Genomic DNA, 24524 nt, shown 5'->3' on the forward strand with positions numbered 1-24524 from the left:
TAAGAATTTAGGATTTCAGTAAAAGAGTACCTCGCTGGTCACATAACAATGAGTAGGATATAATATCTCAATAACCAAAAAGTTGGAAGTTGACGAGGATTAGAATTTCATGATTCGTGCTAATGCAGAGTCGTAAATATACAATTTTATCCAACAAAGAATTATTTTTGAAGAAGTAATTTATTTTTTTAAGGATTTGTGCTAATACAAAGTTGTAAATAGACAATTTTATCCAACATAGAAGTATTTTTGAACAAGTGATTTTTTTAAGGATATAAAAGTCAATCAACATTTATAATCTTAAGATTCGTGTTTATATCCCAACCATTCTGAAACTTAGTTGCAGCGCAACTTCTACCACAATAAGTTTTCTTGGTCTTGTGTTGTACAATCGCGTTAGACAAGGGTTATATAACAATTTTTTTTTATCACTTTTACATTTTTGTAATTTGTTGTTATAGATGTTATATAATTAATAATGGTTGATCAACATTTCAGGAATATTTTTGTCATCAACATTAAGCGTTTAACATTAATTCGTGCTTTTACAATATAGATATGGCTTGATAGTTATACTCAAACCACAAATAATAATTTAAAAATTGCTTATGTAGATTCTTATGTTGATTAAGTATTTTGTTGATCATTATAAAACAGTAGCCGTCTTAGCTCAGCGGTAGAGCGCGTGGCTTTTAACCACGTGGTCGTGGGTTCGATCCCCACAGACGGCGAATTTTTCATTTAACGGAAAGCTGTTTGTTTATTTATGTTTTTACAAATTTATTTTATTTATATTTACTAAATTAAAAGTCTTATTGACATTCAGTAATTAAAGGAAAATAACAATTTACTAAAAAACGTACAATCCAATGTATAGAATATAGTTTCTGAAATGTTTCTACTGTGCTACAAAATTTATTTGCTAGAATTTTGATGATAATAGCAAGATAGGATACTACTATAATTGAACTTTTTCAAAAAAAAAAGAAAAGGAAAATAACGTTGAGTAAATTCTATAATAAGATTATATTTAAAATAATTGACAATCTATCTCAAAAAAATAAACCACCCGGAGAGAACAATTGATAATTTAATTATCTCATAAAATTTTAATAATTTAACTAATTGACTATCTGAACTTACACCTTATAGAATATAGATTAGAGATTGATTTCTACCTTGTATTCTCCTTTCCCTACCCCTATATTTAAAGAACAAACCATAACGACAAATAAACGATCTCCATTATAGAAGGTTTCAAGTAATTACTCAATATTTATTTAGTAGTGACTTTCAAAACTAGCAATTAAAGAATCAATTGTTCCTTGAATTAAGTATTACTTTTAAGATACGAACTTAAGGCCTAACAACTATTAAAGATAAAACTATTAGTAGCAACAAACTTTTGATATATCAAAATTATTTATAAAAAGTTAATATATGTTTCGTATATATATGGATACAACGAACTATTTTGAGGGTGTATGATGAGGTTTATGGTGGTTTTTTTGGTTTTGGGAAAGAAAATGAGGAGTTTTATTTTTGAACTTTGCAAAAGTTTTTGAAATGGTGATAGCTAATCGAGTTTCTAAAAGAAGGAGAATTATTTGGTGACCTTTCGTAATACAGTGGCTAGGACTCAAATAGATTACTTACTCCTTAGAAAGTGTGACAGAAATCTATGGGGTCCAGTTTGGGGCTATTGATTGAATATAAGGGTATATATGTATGTGTGTGTTCATATTGGCTGTTTCATGCGAAATGCTTGTGTAATGCAAGTTCAGAAAATAAGGGTAAATGTGAAATGATGACATGTTGATAATCTTATGCAATGAACCTATTTAAGTTACTTGTGGCTTCAAATGTAATTATTTCATTGTGATTGTGCATGCTTTTTGTGATTATTGGTTGACTCAGATAGCACGTTTGGTATGTACTAATGGTTGGCTTAGGTACCACACCTAGTACGGGATATCATATGTTGGCTCGGGTATCACATAGGTAAACTAACCATGATTGGTTCGGATACCACGTTGGTACACTAATAGTTTGTTTATGGATTCCACGACAGAACTAGGTTTACTTCTTTGTAATGGGATGGTTACATGTTGGTCCATGAGTGGTCGGATTTGTGTTTAAATGATGGAATGGTTCTTATGTAAACTAAGTTTGCATGTTAAACACTGTGAATGGTGTTTTAGAGATCTTTGATGGTCTTGGTTCCTTGAAAGGTGTAATGAATCAGGTATGACTTGTTGCGCAGAGGTTGTTCATGTTTATTATGCATATCAACTAAGGTGACGACTGGAGTTTGGTATTTGTTATACTTGTCATTATAACTGTTTATTATCGATTTTGCTAAGTTATGACTACTAGGTCAGGTTGATGACCAGGAGTCTAGTGCATAGTTTAAACATTGGGACCGATTATGGGTGTTCAGTGTTTAGAAAATAACTGATAAGGGGGATTTGAGTCAAGAGGGTTTAATAAAAGTCTTGAATGTGGTCCACTAAATTGGTCAAGGGACAAGGTGTCGGTATGAGAATTTGAGGGAGAGTAGTAGGTTGGTTAACAAATTTAGTAGCCATCTTATAATCGGGATATCTCTAGGTTAGGTTATGATCTGATATGAGGGTGGTATGTTAAATACTGTAGGTTATGTCTTAAGGTCCCTAAGTGGTCTAAATTATTTAAAACATGAGTGGGACTCATGTGTGAGAGAGTGTGATGGTATGTTCATGCCTAATGTAATGCTTAGGTGTAACACCTCGAATTGTTTTTCCGCAAAAACTCGAATATTTCTTCATATGTGTAGACTTGAACCGAAGGACTTGTAATATTACACATGAGTTAGGATTGATTCTTAAGTAATTGAAGTGTGTTAGGTGTGTTTAGGGGTCATAAGGGATCTCTAACACCAAGTCGAGTCCAAAGAATCCCAATCGATTAAGTTTTCGGACGAGTTAGTATAAGGGTCAGCTTCAAACGACCATGTCTCCTAAATTAGGATGAATTGGGTGGCCCATGACCTATCAAATTAAAGGTCTTTGAGTCTTCTTTCCAACGCCTCCAAGATTGGAAATTTTGGAATTCGGAGTCAAGAGTTATGACTATCCTAAGACAGACTAGTACTGCTGGAATTTCTGACCTGGGTTGTGACTGCAGGAAGCCTGGGCTTGGAGCTGTAGTGGCGCGATGCGCCACTATCACGCCAGGAACAAGCCTCAGTAGTTTGGTCCCTAACGCGGCGTGCCACTACGAGATGTGCAAGGTTTTTAAGCCTATTTTCCCAGAAAACTTAGGCTTGGTGTTGTAAGGGCGTGACGCGCCACTATAGCGCCATAAAACAGCCTCAGTAGTTTGGTCTTTGGCGCGATGCGCCACTAGAATATGTGCAGGTTTTAAGCTTAAATTCGACTTGGCGCTGCAGTGGCACGACGCGCCACTATAGCGCCAGGGGGATTTTAGCCCGTTTTTCTAGATTTTTGAGGAAGGGCAAATTGGATATTTTACCAAATTATATATACACTGATTTGTTCACGTTTTGGACCATTCAGCCCCCTTCCTCTCTCTAAAAGCCCTAGAAATCCCCTCTCTTCTCCTTCAAATCCATCTCCAACAAGAGATCCTTTCAAAAGCTCATGGATTCAAGATCTTCAAGTCATGTCTTTGGTTTTCGGTGGAATGTTCTTCATTTCCAGGTATGTAAGGCTAACCCAAAATATGGATTGAGTTCTTACATATGCCCATAGATGTCTTGGATGAAGAGTGTGAAAGATTTGAACCTTCTAGGAAGGTTTTCTTGAAATTTTACTAAACCCTAGAATATTTCTAAAATGTGTTAATGATGTTTTTGAGTTAACTTTGTTGAGACTATGGATTCATGTATTCATTCACATGAACCCAAGATGAGATTTCTTTTTTGTCAAAATCTATCCATTTTGTTTCATTGATTTACTTAAATTATATCTCCTTGATTTAATTATTTTTCATACCAAGTCTATTTTTATCCCAAATATTTTAAAAATTTATATTTTTCAAATTTCTTAATGCTCCAATTATTGTTTAAAACACATTTTCCCAAAGTTAGTCAACTAATTTTTAAATCGTTGGACAACCGCATGTTAACGGCTATTTTAAGTGCTAAAACCTTCTTAAAATAGTAATATGAACCTCGTACCTTTTTCTCTGAATTTTTAAGACTTAAATCTGTTAGGGTCTTTTAAATTAAGTTTTCTTAATTTCTTTAAAAAATTAAATGGTGACTCCTCTTTTACTAAAATTGATTTTTTCTCTAAAAAGTTGAAATTAATTTTAAACACGTCCATTCTTTGACATAACATTGCTATGCCACTTGGCATAGTTTGATTACAGGATTCAGTGGTGTTTTATAGATGAAGGCGATGATGATCTCCGAAGCTTCTACTCTTACTTTCATATGGTGGGAGTTGTGTCATAATTTTCTGTCATACTTTATATTTTCTTATTAGCTTTTGTACATGTTTAGACTAGTTCCTTGGAAAGTGTTTGTTGATCTTTTGTAAATAACTTTGGATTTTTAAATCAAATTATGGTGATTTCATAACTATTAAGGGTGTTAACTTATGCTTTGTTTATTTTCCGCATGTCATAACTGATTTGGGGGTTAAAGGTTCTCCTTCCTAGGTGGAGTAGGTGACCGCATGGCTCAGTAGATTGGGTCGTAACAACAGCTTACTAAGGACATGACCTTATATAAGAAGATATGAAGGTCGGCGAATAGGGTGGAAGGTTAGTATGTGGTTGATATTGTCTACTTTTCGTATCAGTATTGTTAATATTACTCTAGAATTATCTGAGGCTTCATTTGTTTGCACTTAATAGAGGTATGAATCTGAATTAGACCATTAAGTGCATTTATTTTTATTAAGATTTAACCACTTAATAGATCTTAATATGTCTTAATCATTAAAATCTAAAATAGAGTGTTAATACCGTTAAGAGGTATTCTTGTGTGGATAATATTCACCATAACTTTATCCATAATCACCAGCCACCACCACTAACCACCTTTGTCATCATCACCACCATAATTATTGTCAACCACCATTATCGTCGTCTACCACCAACCACTTCTATCATCATAACCACCACTATTGCAAACTATTATTATCGATTTCTACCACACTAACCTCCCCATCATTATGATTATATCCATTGCCACCACCACCATCGTGCTTGTAGTTGCCTCCACTACCAACATCGTCTCTGTAGCAGCCGCTACCTCCATCTCCACCACCAGTATCAATCACTATCACCACTATAGTCAATTTCTACTACCAACAAACTTCACTATTACAACTAACACCGCCGACCAGCTACCATCATAAATTCTTTAGTCACCACCACCTCCACCACTACTATTAGCCACTATCATCATTGCGGCCAATCTCTACTACCAACCGCCTCTATCATAATAACTAGCACCGTCGTGACTATCACAAATACATCACCAACTACCATATATTTTTCAACACTGCCAACTACTAACATCAACCAACTTTATTATTAAAACCATCAACACCACTACCAATCATCACTATTATGATTATAATGACCTTGAAGGTTATTTTTGGAATTTTTTTAAAATGACTATTTTACCCCTCTTGATAGTTGCCCCGAGTTGTTTTTGATCTGTATTGAGTATTGGTTTTAGAAAACTCCATAAAAAAATTGAGTTTTGGAAGTTCTGAGTTTTTAAAGGCTTTAAGTGTTCAAAAGTGGAATCTGGTACCAACTAGATCTACGAGTCTTGGAACGGGATTCTATTGATTCCAACAGCTCCAAAATATAGAATTTGGTCTAAGAGAATTGACAAAATTAGATTTAAGGTTGTAATGAAGTTTTGAGGTCTTAAGTTGGAAAAATTGAGGAATTTTAGGCCAAGGTTTGACTTTGGTCAACTTTCGGAATTCTGATGCTCGGAATGGAATTTTAACTCTGTTAGATTTAGGGGATTATTTTAAGTCTAGGGATGGTATTAGTTGAATTTTTGGAGGTCCCGAACTTGTTTTAGTATTTTGAGGTTTAAGTTAGTTTAGTTGCGACTTTTTGGGTTTCAGAATCTCGATGGTTCTATTAAGTAGGAAATATCAAAATTAGTATGGTACCATATGAATTTTTTGTGCACGAGATTCCGAATGAATCCTTAGGGTCTAATCCGAAGTTTTAAGATTATGTGTTCAATGTTGTCATCTGGTGCCTAAGGTCTAACCCTTCGCCTTCAATCAATGCTCATTTACAATCAATGCTCATGATCAAATCAAATCCTTTTATACTCATTTACAATCAATTTTCATGCTCAAATCAAATCCTTTCAATAAAATATATTTCAACACATTTACATCTCATTAAAACTCGTTCTTAATCTCAATCAATCATACTTAACCCTCATACTCATTTGGACTTAAATAAATTGTGTATATATATATCAATGTATGAAAGCAATTATTTTTACTCAAAAATATACATGTCACATTCATGATCATCTAATCAATTAAGGTTCAAAGGAAAATAGCCATGAACAACAATTACAATCAATTGAGAGATAGTAAACGGTGATAATCGCAATGCATAATCATACATAACTCAATAGAGGAAGTATTACCTCAAAAGAATAAGGATTAACTCATGAACTCAATGTATATAAGGACTCAAAATCAACTCTATGGTCATCCTGACTCATTAAATATGTAGGGCACGTGGAAGAACTTCGTCCAACGTTCGGATAAGCCTTACATATCTAGAATTCGAAGGAACGATCGAAACTCGAAGGAATTGCTTGAAAACCTTGAACCCTAGTTTTTCCTCTTTTTTCCAATCGCCTCTCTCAAAAGTTGTAAGTAGGAATGAGAGAAAAAACCCTTTAGGGTATGTTAAGAGAATGATTTTTGGTCCCTAAATGTGCAGGATTTAGTTGGAAAATAATGGAGAAAAGACCGGAATATCCTTCATTAAAACTAAGTCGGGCACCTTTACGAAAGCCAACATAGTTCGTGAAGCTCACCATGGGTCGTGGTGAGGGTCATGGCAATGAGATTGAATTTGGGTCAGGAGGGTTCAACTTCACAAAGGTCACCACAGTCCTTCATGGTCACTACGAACCATGGAGCCCATCGTGGTCGTCCCTCAACTCAAAAAGTTATGGGTTCAACTCTACGGAAGAGACTACGATCCGTGGGGCTCACTATGAGCCGTGTTCTCTCTCCTGAACTTCTTCCCTAACTCCTATCACTTTCACGGGACACCTTTCCACCGATCATAAAGGTGAATACAGATCATGGTGGGTCTCGTGGTCCTCGTTTGGTGAAATTTTTAGATTGATTCAGAGTTAGTTTAGGCTACAAACTTCAAGGGTGTTACAAAAACCCAAGGATTGTCGACCTTCATTCATAAAGATTCGCCTCTACAAAGTTAGATGCCTGTGTTTAGCATTCTTCAGCAAGTGTTTAGCGTCTAGGTACGCTAGATTTTCTTAACTGAGTAGTTAGACCTATATTTACTTATATAATTTGTTGTAGATTTTCAAGAATTTTCATGCATAGGCTTTCAAGTAGGAGTCTGAACGGTTAATTGTCTGGTTAGTTGTGGTTTATAGTGACGATAGACTTGATTAGTTATTGTTGGTATTATGATGGTTGTTGGGTGTTATCCTAGGGAAGGAAATTGTGGATAATCGGATTCTGATTAAAAAATATTCGAAAAGGAATTCTCTCGACTTTGTGTGTAACACCCCGAAATGTTTTTCCGCAAAGACTCGAATATTTCTTCATGTGTGTGTAGACTCAAACCAAAGGACTTATAATTTTATATATGAGTTAGGATCAATTCCTAATTATTTAAAGTGTGTTAGATGTGTTTAGGGTTCATAAGGGATCTCTAACATCAAACCGAGTCCAAAGAATTCCAATCGATTAAGTTTTCGGATGAGTTAGTATAAGGGTCAACTTCAAATGATCATATCTCCTAAAATATAATGAACTGGGTGGCTTATGACCTATCAAATTAAAGGTCTTTCAGTCTTCTTTCCATCCACCAAGATTGCATTTTTTAGAGTTCGGAGTCAAAAGTTATGACCATTTTACCACAGACTATCACTACAGAAATTTTAGGCAACTAGCCTCAGTAGTTTGGGTGCTGGCGCGACGCGACAGCTATCGCGCCAGCAAGGTTTTAAACCCATTTTCCAGATTTTCTTTGATGAAGGGCATTCCGAACTTTTTCCCACCCATCTCAAATATAACCCTAGCCATTTTGGGACAAAAAAATCAGTTCTTCATCACACCAATGAGGGTTTTCTCCTTATTTTAGGCATGGAAGACTTGGAGAGAAGAAATTAGAGAAGAAGAAGAATAGGAGTTAGATTTGAAGTCATTCCTTCAAGTCTTGATTTCCTTCAATTTCCAGGTATGTAAGGCTAATCTAAAATAAGGATTGAGTTCTTCCATATGCCCCATAGATGTGTTGGATGAAGAGTGTGAAAGGCTTGAACCTTCTATGAAGGTTTTCTTGATTTTTTCTAAACTATAGAATATTTTTATATACTATTAATTGATTGATGATTTTCATGACTTGAGTTTCTAAATAGTTATCTTTCATATTATTGACTACAAATGAATTTTTGTATATAAATTCATATGTATTGATGGTGTTCTTGAGTGGAGTTTTGTTGAGAATATGGATTCATGTTTCATTCACATGAAAACCAAGATGAGATTTCCTATGAGATTTCCCTTTTGGTCATAATTTATCTTGAGGTTGAGATGGCTGCTTTTTGTGTATATGTATTGATTGGAATGAAAAGAATGAATTAGGATAGTTATAAATGTGAATGGCATAAAAAGAAATGAAACATTGGTAGAGCTAGAATGTTATTTTTGTTGCTATAAATGGAATATAGAATTAAATAAGAATTTTGGAGCAAGATGTTTGATAATGATGTGAATAATGATGTTTGATGATGAGGTGAATGATGTTTATTTAATTAAGGAAAAATGATTGATGAAGAAGAGGTTATGTTGATGATGATGTTTTGAGATGAAATGGATTGGAGTCTAATGTGACTATATGATATGTGATTTGCATAATTTGATTTGATTAGAGTCATATGAGTATAAATAATTATTTGAGAAGGAGTTTTAAATAAATAAATTGTGAACATTTTTGCATAAACTATGTATACACTATTTTGAGTTTAAGGAATAATTATTTTCATCTTTGATTTAAAAGAGTTTAAGCATGAGTTGAGTTTGAGAAGTCTTTAATTATTTTGAACATTAGTATTTTGAATATAAACGAGTTGAGTATTTTTACATAAAATGCCTATTTTGAGTGTAACACCCCCTAAAACGTTGTATGCCGATATTTCAATTCTCGACGAAAATAATAATGTCTCTGTATTTTGGGCATTACTTTTCATAGAGTAATACAAATTAGATGATTCAAATTTTTGAGTAACCGCAACATCATTACCTATAACTTGCATGAAGAACATATCTTAAGATTCGGAGTTTAAGTGGATCAAATAAATTAATCTTTGCAAGACATAATGTTGTGATGGAATAGAGTATTTGTAGAATAAAATTCATATCTCGATGTAGCATACTCCAAATTGGATGATTCTTGAACTAACTGAAACTAGACTTCTATATCTATAATTCTTATAAAAACACCAAATCCTAATAAGAAATTTATCTTGTTCAAACGCAGCTTTGAAAATGGATATTCCGTTAAAAGAGATCTCATCTCACCTACCATAGAAAGATCTAGAACCATTTGACATTATCCATGACATCAAAATCTTCCATTGAATTTTCAAGATCATCCTTTGTAATTAATTTTATTTATTGTTAAGTCCCTCCTCCACACCTATAAATACCCACCTTATTTCCTCAATTTATTCATCAAGCTTTCTTAAGCAACTCTTCTCTCTATATACTTCTTTACTCATTCTCAAATATAGTTTTAGTTTTAGTAGTATAAAAATACTACTCCGGGTAGTACACAAAATGCTCTGACAAGAAGAAAAGGCTAGAGGTCCAAGAGTGTTCCAATTCGGAGTAAAGCTTCAGTTTTAAGGTATGTAAGGCTTTCATAGCATCGGATTGAATTCGTTCATGCGCCCAATATTTAAATTCATTATAATTGAGTTATGGTTGAGTTTTATCCAAATTTTAAATTCTAAATGAATTAATACTTCTTCTATTGAGTTAAATATATTTATGCATTAATATCATTATTATTGTTATCTCTCATATTATTGGAATTATTGTTAATGGCTACCTTCCCATGAATCCTAATTGATTTGATATTCATGAATATTTTTACACATGTTTTGAGTAAAGATGTTGGTTTTTTAATATTTTCATTGATAAAAAGAGTGATATAAATTAATACTATATATGTATTTTATTGAGTTTTGAAAGAGCAAAAGAGTTGAGTTTAAATGAATTTGAGTAAATGATGTTTTTGAAGTATAATGATTGATGAAGAGGTACTGAGATGAGTTTGATGATTTAAATTAAAGTCCAAAGACACTAGATGATGAGATTAATATGAGCACATATTTTGGGAGTAGTATTGAACACCGAGTTTGATAAGAGTTTAATTGACTCAAACTCCAGAACTACGTAGCCATAGTAGGATGGAGGCTATGCCTCTTAAGTCCCAAAAAGAGGACTTTGATGAGTGGATCCAAGATGGTGATATCCTTTACCCTGCCAAGGTATTGGATAGATATGGCAACGACATCGCTTCGTTGTAGCATCGCTAGCTCATAAGTGATAGTTGTCGGTTAGAGAAACTCCCAACTGAGTAAGTATTTTTTATTATTATTTTAAATTTGCATTACATATTAATGTTGAAATGATGTTGAGTTCTGAGTTGAGTTTCCTTGAGAGGAGTTTCTTGATATCTGTCCTTACCTTCCTGCCATTTTACATACTCGTACATTTCATGTACTGACGTCATTCGACCTGCATCGTTTTATGATGCATATACAGGTGTTAGAGATCCTCAACAGGCGCATCGTTGAAGATTATTATTTTTCAGCTATTTGGTGAGTTCTTCTTATATTCGGAGGAACTCTTTATCTTTTAATTATTGTTGAGTATTATATTTCTTTTAAGGTAGCCATGGACATGTCATTGACACCATCTAAGAGTATTAGAGGCTTCATAGACAGAGTTTGATGATGTAATCAGAGTAGTTCTCCTTAAAAACTACTTCTTCTAAGAATTATCTATTTTTTCTTTGATGTTGATGATGACAAGCCCACATTAGTATTCTTAAGTCTTCCGCTGATGAACAAATGAGTAAGGAGACCAAGTGGTTCTCTCAGAAGCCAGAGATGGTTTTTGAGTACTGGTCACGCCTAGGGTACCTTCTCGGGGCGTGACATTGAGTTTGAGTTGAGGAGTTGAAATTTTATTTTAAAGATATCTAATATTTTCTGCATTCATTGAGTTGAGATGGTATCAATTTTTTTTAAAAGAAGAGTTTGATGGTTTGAGATGAGTTGATTTGAAAGAAGGTCCAATGAGGCCAAATTTAATTGAGTTATGAAAAGAGTTCAATGAGACTAAATGAGTTGTATTGAAAGAGTCCAATGAGACTAAATGAGTATTTTGAGTATTTTACCCACTTGATAGATATGAGCATATTGAGTCTTGGGAGGAGTATCAAGCACCGAATTGGGTAAGAATATAGTCCATACTCGAACCAATAAACTACGTCGCCAAACGTAGGAGAGGATTGGACCGTTAAAGTCAGATATTTCCTAAATTACTCTCCTGACATGATAGGACTTGATTGATTAAGGATCCATGATTATTAATTCGTTCTTACCCTGGTAAGGTATGAACGGACGTGGCAACAACATCGGTTTATTGTACTATCACTTGCTCATATGGTGATAGTTATCGGTTAGAGAAACTCCCAATTAAATGGATTGTACTTGATATGATTGGTTTGATTGTGATTGTAGATGATTGGGTTGAATTGTAAAACATTGCATAATTTAATTTGCATATCTATTGAATTGAGTCCTTTGACTTTATGGTGGAGTTGATTGTATATGATTGGATTGGATTGAATCAGAATATACATGATTGGATCGGATTAAATGATATGTAATGGATCGAATTAGGTGATATGTGATAGATTGGATTAAATGATATGTGATTGGATAGTGTACGATTGGATTGGATTGGATTAGATGATATGTGATTGGGTTGAATAGAATGATATGTGATTAGATTGAATAGAATGGTATGTGATTGGATTGGATCGGATTGTATATGATTGGATTAGATCGAATTATATATGATTGGATTAGATTGGATTGTATATGATTGGATTGAGCCAATTGTATATGATTGGATTGGATCGGATGATATATGATTGGATTGGATTGAATGATTTAATTGAATTGTATCGTACATGATTAGATTAGATTGGATGGTTTATGATTGGTCTCTGTCTAAACTGTGTTCTTACTTTAGACTTATGACACTTTGATTGAGTCTCTTATATTTTTGATTTGAGATATTTGAACCGATGTTATTCTACCTTGAGATATGTTTCATTTTGCCATATTACATACTCATATATTCCATGTACTGACGTCCATTTGGACCTGCATCATTTCATGATGCAGACACAGGTTTAAGAGATCGTCAATAGGAAAACCATTGGAGATCTATTCACGCTCAGTTTATTGGTGAGTCCTCTTATAACACCCCTCAAAATTTTTCCCTAAGATTCGGACCCTTCCTATATTCGGGTAGGGTTGAACTCGAGTATTGTGGGGCATTTGCATGAGTAAGATGAGTCTCTGAGAAACTGAGCAGCGTTAGAGGTGATGTGGGGTCATAAATGACCCCTAGGACCAAATCAATCCAAAAGATTCGTCGTGGCTAAGTTTGAGTGGGAGTTCGTATAAGGGGTTGACGTCTAATGACCCTATCTTTTGAAAGACAACAATCTGGGTGGCCCACGACCCATCAAATTAAAGGTCGTCGAGTCTTATTTCTAACGCCACCAAGAATGTACATTTTGGAGTTTGGAGTCAAAAGATATGACGATCCAAAGATGAACTAACAAGGCAGGAATTTCATTTTTGGCCTGGGTTGCAACTGCTGGGGAAATGGCCCTGGCACTATAAGGGTGCGACGCGCCACTATCGCACCAAGAATGTGCCTCAGTAGTTTGGTCCTTGGCGCGACGCGCCACTAAAAGTTGTGCAGGGTTTTTCAAGTCTAATTTCCAGAACCCAAAAAAATATGGCCTTGGCGTTGTAAGGGCGCGACGCGCCACTATCACGCCAAGAATGTGCCTCAGTAGTTTGGTCCTTGGTGCGGCGCGCCACTACGAGGTGTGCAGGTTTAAGGCATAATCAGCGTAGCGCTGCAATGGCGCGACGCGCCACTATCGCGCCAGGAGCATTTTTGCCTATTTTTCAAAACTTTTGAGAAGGGGTAATTTGGGAATTCCCCCAAATTATATATATATCAGCCTTAGCACATTTTGGGATCATTTTCAATCCCTCACTCTCTCTCTAAAAAGCCCTAGGAGTTCCTCTCTCTCTCTCTTCTTCTTCTTCTCCATTTCCAATAAGGAGAGTTCCAAGAGCTTCAAGATTTGAGTTCCCCATTGAAGACCCAACATCAAGGTTTTCTTCAAGTCTTCACTAAGGTATGTAAGGCTATCTAAAACACGGGTTGAGTCCACCCATGTGCCCTACTCTTGCTTTGAGGTTAGATGTCCATGAAAATGGAGTTTCTTGGTATGGTTTATGTTTGAATAAGTTTTGTCCCCTATTTATTTGATGCTATATGTGTTGATGTTGTTGAGCTAAGAAGTTCCTAAAACCTTCATGTAAGTATGAGTTGATGGAGATGACTTGTTATTATGTTTTGTTGATCTCTTTAGCCATGTGATTATGTTGCTTAAGTCAATTTCCTTAAATGTGTTATTCTACTTGGATTGTTGAGCTAAAGTCATAGAGTTGTGATAAGTCTTGAGGAGATGTCACAAATGCTTATCTAAATGAGGCTTGATTGAGTTAATTGGAGGATAGAATTGACGAGTGGACGAGGTCCTAAATGGAACTTGCCATTATGACTTAATTGAGTTGAAATGAGAATAAAGTTGATGAGTTGGCAATGTCCCACATAAAACTAGTCGTGAGGACTTGTTTGAGATGATTGGAGGGAGTTTTATGAGCATGGAGTCATAGGAGGAGTATCAAACACCAAAGCGGGTAAGAGTATAGTCCATACTCGAACTCCAGAAACTATGCCGCTAACATAGGTAGAGATGGAACCGTTAAAGTCAGATGCTTCCCATGGGATCGAACCGTTAAAGTCGGATGTTTCCCTTTTTATTGTCCTGAAATGATAGGACTTGACTAATCAATGGTATCCATGATTAGGGAGGCATTCATGCCCTGGAAAGATATGGACGGACGTGGTAACAACTTCTGATTGTTGTACTATCACCGGCTCATAGGTGATGGTTGTCGGATAAGAGAAACTCCCATTTAGGTCTTGATAGTGCTCTAAGTCAGTTGAGTTAAGTGGCTTATGCGTTAGTCCCGTCTAAACTATTTTTGTTAGACTTAGGACATTTGAGTGAGTTGTCATGTATATATGTATGAGTTGAGATCCTTAGTTGATATTGATGTTTTCTTGATGTTGTTTCATCCAGCCATTTTACATACTCGTACATTCCACGTACTGACGCCATTTGGCCTGCGGGGGCATCTCAAGTGCCTGCTACTCCACCTGCACCCACGTCAGAGGCAGAATTTAGAGGGGCGATTGCAATGCTCACTCAATTGATGGCTGCCCAAAATGGTAGCCAGAGTTCGCCAACTCCCAGCTCTAGTTCCCAAGAGCCGTCTGCTGCAGCCAGAATCCGAGACTTTCTAAGGATGAATCCGCCGGCATTCACGGATTCTAAGGTTGACGAAGACCCCCAAAACTTTATTGATGAGATGTGGAAAATTCTAAAAGTTATGCATGCTATGGAAATTGAGGGGGTTGAGTTGGTATCCTATCAACTCAAAGATGTGGTGAACATTTGGTATAACTAATGGGAACAAGATAGGGGTGAGGATGCTGAACCTGCTAGGTGGGATGAATTTGAGGGAGCCTTTCTTGACCACTTCTTTCCTCGAGAATTGAGGGAAGCAAAGGTGGAGGAGTTTGTAAATTTGAAACAGGAAGGCATGGCAGTTAAGGAGTATGGCCTGAAGTTCATCCAGCTGTCCAGGTATGCTCCAGAAATGATCCCAGATATGAGGTCAAAGATGAGGAAGTTCGTCTCAGGATTAGGGAGGCATGTGAAGAAGGAGTGCAAAGCAGCATTGTTGATCTCGGATATGGATATTTCTAGATTAATGGTGTATGCTCAACAGGTAGAGGAGGAGAAAAGAAAAGATAGAGAAGAGCACTTGAGCAAGAAGGTAAAATCAGCGGGCCATGAGAGTGAACAGAGGCAAAGCAAGGGCAATAGGTCCTTCTTCCAGAGGAGGCCTTCTAACTATGCCTCATCTACCGCCAGTGCACCTATGCCACAGAACAGGTATGATCGGCAGGGTCAGAGTCACCAGAATTTCAGACCCTAGGGTTCTCAATCCTAGGCCAGTGTAAGTCAAGGTTCGAGGGGGAAGCCACCATGCGGCATGTGTGGTAGGCTCCACTTGGGAGAATGCAGAGCGGGAAGGGTTGGTTGTTATAAATGCGGCCAAATGGACCATTTTCAGAGGAAGTGTCCAATAGGGGGAAATAGAGTCCAGCATTCTGCCACTGCACCGCCAGCTAAAGGTAATCAGAGGGGCACTACTTCAGGCACCAGCGGAGGTACAAACCGTTTATATGCCATGGGTAGTCGCCAAGATCAAGAGAACTCTCTAAACGTCATGATGGGTATCATTCGAGTCTCTTCTCTTGATTGCTATGTTTTGATAGATACGGGTATCACACTATCTTTTGTGACTCCTTATAAGACTAGTAAATTCAATAAAGTTCCTAAATATCTTCGTGAGCCTTTTTGCGTAGCTACTCCTATCGGTGATTCTGTTTTAGCTGAGAAAATCTATAGAGATTGCACTGTGTCAATCCATCACAGGGACACCTTGGCCGACTTAATTAAATTGGACATGGTCGATTTTGATGTGATCCTTGGTATGGATTGGCTTTATGTCTTTCATGCCTCTATTGATTGTAGGACTCGGATTGTCAAGTTCAAATTCCCGAATGAGGCAGTCATAGAGTGGAAAGAGAGTCCTGTCACGCCTAAGGGTAAGTTTATTTCTTACCTTAGGGCTAGGAAGCTAATCTCAAAAGGGTGTATCTATCACTTTGTCCGAGTGAAAGACAACAATGTTGAGTCTCTATCCCTTGAGTCGGTTCCGATTGTCAATGAGTTTCCTGAAGTCTTCCCTGAAGATCTACCGGGAGTCCCTCCTGATAGGGAGATTGACTTTGGGATTGATGTTCTTCTTGATACCTAGCCTATCTCAATTCCTCCATATAAAATGGCCCCAGCTGAGTTAAAAGAGTTGAAGGAGCAGTTGAAGGACTTGTTAGATAAGGGATTCATTAGGCCGAGCGTCTCACCATAGGGTGCTCCCGTCCTATTTGTGTGAAAGAAAAATGGGTCCCTTAGAATGTGTATTGACTACAGGCAGCTGAATAAGGTCACCATAAAGAACAAATACCCGCTCCCCAGAATAGATGATTTATTTGATCAACTTCAGGGTGCCACGTGTTTCTCAAAGATAGACTTGAGATCCGGCTACCATCAATTGAAGGTGAGGGAGTGTGATATTCCGAAGACCGCTTTTCGGACTCATTATGGACACTTTGAATTTTTGGTCATGTCCTTTGGGTTGACTAATGCCCCCGCAGCTTTTATGGATCTTATGAACCGAGTGTTTAAACCATATCTTGATATGTTTGTGATCGTATTCATCGATGATATTCTGGTTTACTCCAAGAATAAAGAGGAGCACGCCTATCATCTTAAAGTTGTCTTACAAACTTTGAGAGAGCAGGTACTGTATGCAAAGTTCTCCAAATGTGAATTTTGGCTTGCATCGGTGGCCTTTCTAGGTCACATTGTATCTGGAGATGGTATTCAGGTTGACGCTCAGAAGATTGAGGCTGTGAAGAATTAGTCCAGACCCACATCCCCGATAGAGATAAGGAACTTCTTGAGTTTAGCTGGCTATTATCAAAGGTTTGTAGAGGGATTCTCATTCATATCATCACCATTAACTAAGCTGACCTAAAAGAAGGCTAGGTTCTAATGGTCCAATGCTTGTGAGGAGAGTTTCCCTAAACTAAAGGCCAAGCTAACCACTGCTCCTGTTTTAACTTTGCCCGATGGAACAGAGGGTTTTGTGATCTACTGTGATGCATCCAGAATTGGTTTGGGTTTCGTGTTGATGCAAAAGGAGAAGGTGATAGCCTATGCTTCAAGACAACTTAAGGTTCACGAGTGAAATTACCCAACTCATGACCTTGAGCTGGCAGCTGTGGTTTTTGCTCTTAAAATTTAGCGCCAATACTTGTATGGAGTGCACGTTGATGTGTTCACCGATTACAAGAGCTTACAATACGTCTTCATCCAGAAGGAACTCAACCTGAGGCAAAGGAGATGGCTTGAGCTACTCAAGGACTATGATATGAGCATCCTCTACCATCCAGGTAAAGCTAACGTTGTTGCTGATGCTCTTAGCAGGTTGTCTATGGGTAGCACTGCCCATATAGAGGAGGGAAGGAAAGAATTGGTTAAAGAGGTGCATAGATTAGCCCGATTAGGAGTTCGACTAGAAGAGAACAATGAAGGCGGAGTAAACATTCGAGATGGGTCTACGTCCTCACTTGTGGCAGAGGTAAAGGAGAAATAAGATCAGGATCCCGTCTTCCTTCAATTGAAGGAAGTTGTTCACAAACAAGGGGTGATGGTTTTCACCAAAGGGGGAGATTGTGTGTTGAGATACCAAAACAGATTGTGTGTGCCAGATATCGATGGTGTTCGAGGAAGGATTATGGCTGAAGTGCATAGTTCCAAATACTCTATCCATCCCGGTTCTACAAAAATATATCACGACTTGAGGGAAGTCTATTGGTGGAGTGGGATGAAGAGAGATATTGCGGAATTTGTTTCCAAGTGCCCAAATTGCCAACAGGTGAAAGTCGAGCATCAAAGGCCATGTGGTTTATCACAAAACATAGAAATTCCGAAATGGAAGTGGGAGATGATCAACATGGACTTTATCACTGGGTTGTCGAAGTCTCGAAGGCAACATGATTCTATTTGGGTGATTGTGGATAGAATGACAAAATTAGCTCACTTCTTGACGGTGAAAACTACTGACACCGTAGAGGATTATGCAAAGTTGTGCATTCAAGAGATCGTCAGACTGCATGGGGTCCCTTTGTCTATCATCTCAGACAGAGGAGCTCAATTCACTTTCCAATTTTGGAAATCCTTTTAGAAGGGATTAGGTTCGAAGGTGAATTTGAGTACGGCCTTCCACCCCCAGACAGATGGCCAAGCAGAGCGCACCATTCAGACATTGGAAGATATATTGAGGGCATGTGTGCTTGACTTCAAAGGAAATTGGGATGATCACTTGCCTCTCATGGAATTTGCATATAACAATAGCTATCATGCAAGCATTCAAATGGCTCCTTATGAAGCTTTGTATGTGAGGAGGTGTAGATCGCCCATTGGGTGGTTTGAAGTTGGTGAAGCCGAGTTGATTGGGCCCGATTTTGTTCATCAATCCATGGAGAAGGTGAGAGTTATCCAAGATAGGCTAAAGACAGCCCAAAGCTGCCAAAAATCTTACACCGATGTGAAGAGGAGAGACTTGGAGTTTGAGGTGGGTGATTGGGTATACTTGAAAGTGTCACCCATGAAGGGCGTCATGAGGTTTGGAAGGAAGGGGGAGCTTAGTCCTCGATATATCGGTCCTTACCAGATTTCGAGGCGGATGGGGAGGGTTGCCTACGAGTTGAAGTTACCTTCAGAGCTAGCCTCTATTCATCCGGTATTCCATATTTCGATGTTGAAGAAGTGCTTAGGAGATCCCTCGTTAGTAGTCCCCATTGATAGTATCGGAGTTAAGGATAGCTTATCCTATAAAGAGGTTCCGATCCAAATTCTTGATCGCCAAATCCACAAATTGAGGAACAAAGAGGTCGCCTCAGTCAAGGTCCTCTGGAGAAACCAATTTGTTGAGGAAGCCACATGGGAAGCGGAGGAATCTATGAAATCTAAATATCTACATCTATTCGTGCCTACCAATGAGAATGTTGAAGGTAATGCCCATTTCCTTTATTTGAATTCATTTGTGCATTTTGAGTCTTGATTGATAATTGATTGAGAATTTGATTGATTGAATGACTGAATTTTGATTGTGATTTGTACCCCGAGTCCATTCTTGATCACTCGTCATTCGGGGACGAATGATCCCAATGGGGAGATAATATAACACCCCTCAAAATTTTTCCCTAAGATTCAGACCCTTCCTATATTCGGGTAGGGTCGAACTCGAGTATTGTGGGGCATTTGCATGAGTAAGATTAGTCTCTGAGAAACTGAGAAGCGTTAGAGGTGATGTGGGGTCATGAAGGACCCCTAGGACCAAATCAATCCAAAAGATTCGTCGTGGCTAAGTTTGAGTGGGAGTTCGCATAAGGGGTTGACGTCTAACGACCCTATCTTTAGAAAGACAACAATCTGGGTAGCCCACGACCCATCAAATTAAAGGTCGTCGAGTCTTATTTCCAACGCCACCAAGAATGTACATTTTGGAGTTTGGAGTCAAAAGATATGACGATCCTAAGACGAACTAACAAGGCAGGAATTTCATTTTTGGCCTGGGTTACAATTGCTGGGGAAATAGCCCTGGCATTGTAAGGGCGCGACGCGCCACTGTCGCACCAAGAATGTGCCTCAGTAGTTTGGTCCTTGGCGCGACGCGCCACTAAAAGTTGTGTAGGGTTTTTCAAGCCTAATTTCTAGAACCCAAAAATATATGGCCTTGGCGCTGTAAGGGCGCGATGCGCCACTATCGCGCCAAGAATGTGCCTCAGTAGTTTGGTCCTTGGTGCGGCACGCCACTACGAGGTGTGCAGGTTTTAGGCGTAATCAGCCTAGCGTTGCAATGGCGCGACGCGCCACTATCACGCCAGGAGCATTTTTGCCTATTTTTCAAAACTTTTGAGAAGGGGTAATTTGGGAATTCCCCCAAATTATATATGTATCAGCCTTAGCACATTTTGGGATCATTTTCAATCCCTCACTCTCTCTCTAAAAAGCCCTAGGAGTTCCTCTCTCTCTCTCTTCTTCTTCTTCTCCATTTCCAACAAGGAGAGTTCCAAGAGCTTCAAGATTTGAGTTCCCCATTGAAGACCCAACATCAAGGTTTTCTTCAAGTCTTCACTAAGGTATGTAAGGCTATCCAAAACACTGGTTGAGTCCACCCATGTGCCCTACTCTTGCTTTGAGGTTAGATGTCCATGAAAATGGAGTTTCTTGGTATGGTTTATGTTTGAATGAGTTTTGTCCCCTATTTATTTGATGCTATATGTGTTGATGTTGTTGAGCTAAGAAGTTCCTAAAACCTTCATGTAAGTATGAGTTGATGGAGATGACTTGTTATTATGTTTTGTTGATCTCTTTAGCCATGTGATTATGTTGCTTAAGTCAATTTCCTTAAATGTGTTATTCTACTTGGATTGTTAAGCTAAAGTCATAGAATTGTGATAAGTCTTGAGGAGATGTCACAAATGCTTATCTAAATGAGGCTTGATTGAGTTAATTGGAGCATAGAATTGATGAGTGGACGAGGTCCTAAATGGAACTTGCCATTATGACTTAATTGAGTTGAAATGAGAATAAAGTTGATGAGTTGGCAATGTCCCACATGAAACTAGCCGTGAGGGCTTGTTTGAGATGATTGGAGGGAGTCTTATGAGCATGGAGTCATGGGAGGAGTATCGAGCACCGAAGCGGGTAAGAGTATAGTCCATACTCGAACCCCAGAAACTACGCCGCTAACATAGGTAGGGATGGAACCGTTAAAGTCAGATGCTTCCCATGGGATCGAACCGTTAAAGTCGGATATTTCCCTTTTATTGTCCTGAAATGATAGGACTTGACTAATCGATGGTATCCATGATTAGGGAGGCGTTCATGCCATGGCAAAATATGGACGGACGTGGCAACAACTTCTGATTGTTGTACTATCACCGGCTTATAGGTGATGGTTGTCGGATAAGAGAAACTCCCATTTAGGTCTTGATAGTGCTCCGAGTCAGTTGAGTTAAGTGGCTTATGAGTTAGTCCCATCTAAACTATTTTTGTTAGACTTAGGACATTTGAGTGAGTTGTCATGTATATATGTATGAGTTGAGATCCTGAGTTGATATTGATGTTTTCTTGATGTTGTTTCATCCAGCCATTTTACATACTCGTACATTCCACGTACTGACGCCATTTGGCCTGCATTATTTCATGATGCAGAGACAGGTACCAGAGATCATCAACTAGCGCACCGTTGATTATCTACGCACTTCCAGCTACGTGGTGAGTCCTCTTAGCTTCTGAAGGATCTTGAGCTCCCTATATAGCTTCATGTTGTCTCCTTTATTTTGATTGTGATAGTCATGGGCTTGTCATTGACACCTTCCAGACTTTGATAGAGGCTTCATAGACTAGAGTGTGGAGAGTTTGGACTGTTATTTTGAAGAGTCCTATTATACTTATTTTGTTGAGTTTTCGGCCCCCATATTGTAAATGGCATGTTATAATTGAGCCTTCCTTTGAGCGTATAGGACTGAATGACGGAATGATTGAGTTAGGTGGTTCGCTTGAAGGTCATAAATGGCTTTCAAGTGTCGATCACGTCTAGGGTACCCTCCCGGGGCGTGACACCTCCCCTACATTCGGAGGACACCACTTATATTATTCTTGCGTCGAGTTAGCTCTTTTTATTTTGATTTGAGGTAGCCATGAACATGTCGTTGACACCAATTAGATAGTAGTGATAGAGGCTTCATAAACTAGATACTGATGGGTGGATTGAGTATTTTCTTTCCTTAGATTACTCTTGTCAAACTATTTTAATGACAAAGATTGGAGTTTGATTTGTTGGCCCATGACCTTTCTTTCTTGAGTTAGATCATTCATTTGGATTGCCCGCTAAATATTCTCTTTATTTTAAGTCTTCCGCTGATTGAATGAATGAACGGATGTGTGATTAGGCTAAGTGATTCTCTTGGGAGCCAGAAATGGTTTCTGAGTGCCGGCCACGTCTAGGGTACCCTCCTAGGGCGTGACAATGTGATGGTTGTTTGTGTTTCCTATTTATGCTATATGTGCTTGCTAATTGCTTCACTACTATTTCATGCATGATATATGAATAGGAAAAAGGAAAGAACATGATTTAAAATGAAAGATGTTGTCAATCGCATGTAATGAATGTGTTTACTTGAGTGTACCAGTGTGATTGTTGTTCATTGTGGTGATGATTGTGTGTGTGTTTGATGATGGAATCAGGTACCACACTGGTACATATATATTTCTTGGATCAGGTACCACACTGATACATATATAATTATTGAATCAGGTATCACGTTAGTGTGTGTATATATATATATATATATATATATATATATATTATTGAATCAGATACCATACTGGCACATATATTATTTGAATTGGATATCACGTCGGTGATATTATTATTGGATTGGGTACCACACCGTACACTAACAATGAAAATGAGTATTATGTCGGTACACTAACAGTTTGTGTGTGGATTTCATGAGATAGTCAGGTTTATTTATTGTGTTATATTTATCACAGGTTGATCCCTGAGTGTCCAGGATAATGTATTTAAATACTGGGGTGGTCTTTGTGTAGGCCAGGATTGCATACTAGATATCGTAATGATGTTTTGGGGATCCTACGAGGTCCGGGTTATTTGAAAGGTGTGATGAATCAGGTATGGCTTGTTGTAATATTGTGGATCATGTGATTTGTGAATGTTAACTCCAAGTGAGGACTGGGAGTCAGATTTATATTTCTGACGGTGACTATAATTGTATGTTATCTGTTTTACTAAGTTGTGGTTACCTATTTATATTTTGTACTAGATGAAAAATGGAGAAAATAGTTCTCTTGTTTAACGCTTTGTCACTACTTCGTTGAGAACAATAGAGGATACTTATTGAGTACCCTCCATATTAATCCCACTTATAGCTTTGGCTCTATAAGTGTGCAGGCATTCTGTCGATTTGTTAATTGTTATTTTATTTCAGACAATTTATTTGTATCTCACACTTTGATGTATTTTACTTAGATAAATATACCCTTATTACTAATCTCTCATGATAGTTACACTGGATCTTGGATCATGATTTAACCTTTTTTGTATTTTCTAATATATTATATATGTTATTTTTATTAGAACTTATTGAATCGTATTAGACTCTATCACATTTGATTATTGTATTTTGGTTTGCCTAATGAAAGAATGATCAGTGTCAACTTAAACAATATGGATCATGACAATGCATCTCAACCCCATTAGGTGAGAGTGGTTGAGGGATCGATGTTAACAAAATACAAAGCTCAAAAGGGAATACAAAAAATCGAGTGTGCATTGAAAAGAGCAAAGAAAGTCTAGTACCTAACAACAGCACAACAACATAAACCCAGTAAAATCCCACATCGTGGGGAAAGTCTAGTACCTAAGAATGGACCAAAACCTACTAGCTTTGGCATAGATTTTGTATTTTGTATTAAAAAATTCAATTATTATGTATAAATAATTTATCAAGAATCTAATAAGTTTCAGTTTCTAAATTCTAGATCTATAAACTCAAAATTCTAGCATCGATATAGATATTGTATGCAACATGCACATCATGTTTTAAAGGGTCCGAGGTATTCTATCTAAACAAAAAGAAAGAATCAACGTAAATAACATAGAATATCAATAGTATAAAAAATTTAATGTGGTAATCAGTATATACTATTATTATAGTACTTAATGGGCACAAAATAATTACTGTGTGTCTTTTTTTTGCAAATAACTTAATGTTACGTGATTGCGAGTTTTATCTGAATCAATACCATAATATCATTTTGTCATCATTCAAATCACCGGACCATGTGGGCACCTACTTTAACACCTAGATAGACAAATCTTACCACCCAATTTAAAAATGAGTAATGCGGACGTTAATAGAACATGATCTAACATCTTATTTAATCATTAAAAATACTCTTACCTTTATTTATAACAAAATCCTTTGTAACAGAACACACTAAACACTCTTCAAGAAACTAGGCTAAACTGGCACAAGAGCTTCTAAGAATACAATTTGTGAAAGAATAAGACACAATTTCCACCATAAGGAAGTAGAAGTAGAAGTTTTCGAAGATCATCATAGTTT

General features: G+C 37.4%; 1 non-coding gene across 1 annotated transcript; it reads left to right on the forward strand.

The window, feature by feature from the left end:
- Positions 1–659: 659 nt before the first annotated feature.
- TRNAK-UUU (transfer RNA lysine (anticodon UUU)) lies at positions 660–731 on the forward strand. The gene has a single exon. It is a non-coding gene; the product is annotated as a tRNA-Lys (tRNA).
- Positions 732–24524: the final 23793 nt, after the last annotated feature.

The sequence above is a fragment of the Solanum dulcamara genome, chromosome 8, assembly GCF_947179165.1.
Source record: "Solanum dulcamara chromosome 8, daSolDulc1.2, whole genome shotgun sequence".
Lineage (NCBI taxonomy): Eukaryota > Viridiplantae > Streptophyta > Magnoliopsida > Solanales > Solanaceae > Solanum > Solanum dulcamara.